Below are 2,714 nucleotides of genomic sequence, written 5' to 3' on the forward strand. Positions count from 1 at the left end.
TTTGAACAAAATACACAAGACTGCAGAAAGAGCCAAAACTCTTGTGTATGTATATGCATACATTAATAGACTCACAAAGTATCAAAGTCAAACCAATTTTCTTACAAGACCAAATTATTTCTTTGGAGATACAGATGGAAGAGCTTACTCATCCATTTCATCAGAGCAGCACTTGAACAGATTCCTGGGAAAGGGCAAATATCATTGGATTCAAAAATAGAAGAGATACTAAGAAGTTGTGTTGCTTTGACTCTTAAAAAATGTCAATGGGTGTGTGTCAGATACTCCAAAAGTAGCATTTTAGAGAGTAACACGGGTGCCGTAAAAATTTTGGAGAGTCCAAGAAACATAGCTAAGAAGCACACAAACAAGATTTTTCAAGATATATAAAAATCACCCTCACAAGTCAGGGTTTAGCGTCTTTCCAGGGCTAATGCTCACATTTAAGAAAAGGTTTTTAGAAACATCCCTGCACTTTGACTTGGACGAGTGAGTGCCAAAATACGTTATAGAAATTAATGAAAAGACAAAGTCGGCACAGAAAATCATGTTAAATCAAACTTCAATTGGAAGAATTAAATGCCATGATGTTTATGACAACCGAATTATAGTACTTCTGAACAAATATTATTCTCGAGTAATGGATAGAAGAGTAAGAAACAGTACAGAAAAATAAATGTTTGCTCTAAAACCATGCGAGGCAACAACAACCTGTTCCCTCAACTAATGCGGGAGACATGGAAAATGCGTTTGCGATTGCAAATTGTATGTAAGTGAAGATTGCGCCTAGTGAGAGAAGCATGACTTTTACTTCTCTAACCTTGATAAGTATACAAGTTTATGGATTTTATGTCGTAACCGGCTAACAGCTTAACAAGATAAATTTCCTAGGAGCTGCTAGTAATGTCTGAACTTAGAACCAAAAAGTAGTATATTAATGTAAAAGGCACTTACACTTAAGAGGCATTCATCCAAGCTGGAATTGTCTCATCGAGATTATTTTTTCTTAGAAATCTGGAAACAACACAGTGGATCATTACAGTTGATGCCAAACAGGAAAAGAAAAGAATTTGATGAAAATCAACGTTTCGAAATCACAGTGCTCAAGATTCATTAGAAGTGAGCTATCACATAATTCCTGAAGTAAGATTGCCTTTTTATGTTTAATGATTAGTTAGAGAAGCGGTGGCTTACATATAATTCAACGAGTTGTTAGCAGCTTCTGGAATTGCACCAAACAAACTATTGAAACTCAAGTCCCTGCATCAGGAGAAAAGGAAGTAGAATTATTTTATTAAACTTTGTAAAACATATTACTGAGTTTTACATGATATGAAGATCTTGCCACTTCTTGAAAATATCTGGGGTCGCTCCATTGAGGTTTTTCCCTTGCACATTGCTACAGAGAAAGAAGGTTAATCAATTGATTTAAAAGTCATCAAGTGACTGTAGCCACATGTAGTGAAGGGTGGGGCCAGTCGAACATCTTTTGTCAAAAAATTATACTATGTATATTGAAAATTATACAAAGTACATAGGTAAAAAAACAACTTTTTCCGTCTACATTAAATCTTGAATATCCTTAACGAAATTTCTGGGTTCACCACTACAACTCCATTCTCTCTCTTCTTGTTTAATCATATGATAAATGAGAACGAAAGATAAGAAAGTAGATACTTACAAGTATGTCAGTTTATTCAAACTCTTGAAGCTCGGCGGCAAGGGACCACTAAATTCATTGTTCTGCAGGTTCCTGAAATCATTTACTATATGATAATAAGTAACCTTGTATTCCTTGTTAGTGTAAATGTACTGATGCAGTCAACTCAAAATACAGTCATAAGGGGATTAGTGCAGCATGTATAAGTAAGATAATAGCCTTTAGAACTTTCTTTTCTGAATTTTACGAAATTAACTTGAGAACAATTCATTAGATAACCAAGACAGTCTGGTCAATGATTTCAAAGAAAGAAAATAAAGGTTGAAATAAAGATGAATATTGCAACCTGATAATCCTAAATTGCTTTTGAATCTGCTGCTTTAGTCCTTTCCACAACTTAGCTTCATCAAAGAGAACAGGACATGCAGCTTGCAGTTTCTGGTTGTATAATAGTTGTCGCATAAGTGACTGTGCTTTAAGGTCTTCCTCACAATTACTAGTATCATACTCAGCCTACTCCAAGTAATCTTTTGCCTGTATAGAACCTCAAGAAGGGTATATATGTATACAATGTTAACATTTTGGGAGTTACCAAAATATAGGCGTATGGAGTGCGAACTCACTTTTGCAATAACTTGGAGAACAAAGAGAAAAATAAAGTACAAGTTTCTGATACAGTCAGGATACTGTAGAACGCGATCATACATTAGATCTGGTCTAGTAAGAATAAGCACTATTTGTATAATTGCTTTTATTATCAAAGTGAATTTTAAATTCATAATGCATTGTCTTAACATAATTTCTTTGTTTATTGCATTATTATTCCTGTTAGATGTGTTTAATTAGAATTATTGCTCCTGTTTCAGTATATGCGAGGCTGACTACTTTTTCATCTATGAAACACATGTTTACTGGTAGCTTTCAACAATTGCATTTTAACATGAATTCAGATGCAACACTGTTTTTGACTATGTGGTTGTTTTAGGTGTTGTAATTTAAATGGTGGTGAACTCGGGCTTCCCGAAGAAGGACGAGCACCTGATCACCTTTCGAA

At 34.5% G+C, this 2,714-nt stretch overlaps 1 long non-coding RNA gene across 1 annotated transcript; it reads right to left on the reverse strand.

Annotated features, from left to right (window-relative positions):
* Window positions 1-75: 75 nt before the first annotated feature.
* Window positions 76-1,497, reverse strand: LOC124892433. The gene is made up of 3 exons (XR_007050240.1): window positions 1,195-1,497; window positions 955-1,014; window positions 76-184 (listed from the first exon to the last, which is right to left on the reverse strand). It is a non-coding gene; the product is annotated as an uncharacterized LOC124892433 (long non-coding RNA).
* Between the last annotated feature and the right edge of the window lie 1,217 nt (window positions 1,498-2,714).

This window comes from Capsicum annuum, unplaced genomic scaffold, assembly GCF_002878395.1.
Source record: "Capsicum annuum cultivar UCD-10X-F1 unplaced genomic scaffold, UCD10Xv1.1 ctg47296, whole genome shotgun sequence".
In the NCBI taxonomy this organism is placed as follows: domain Eukaryota; kingdom Viridiplantae; phylum Streptophyta; class Magnoliopsida; order Solanales; family Solanaceae; genus Capsicum; species Capsicum annuum.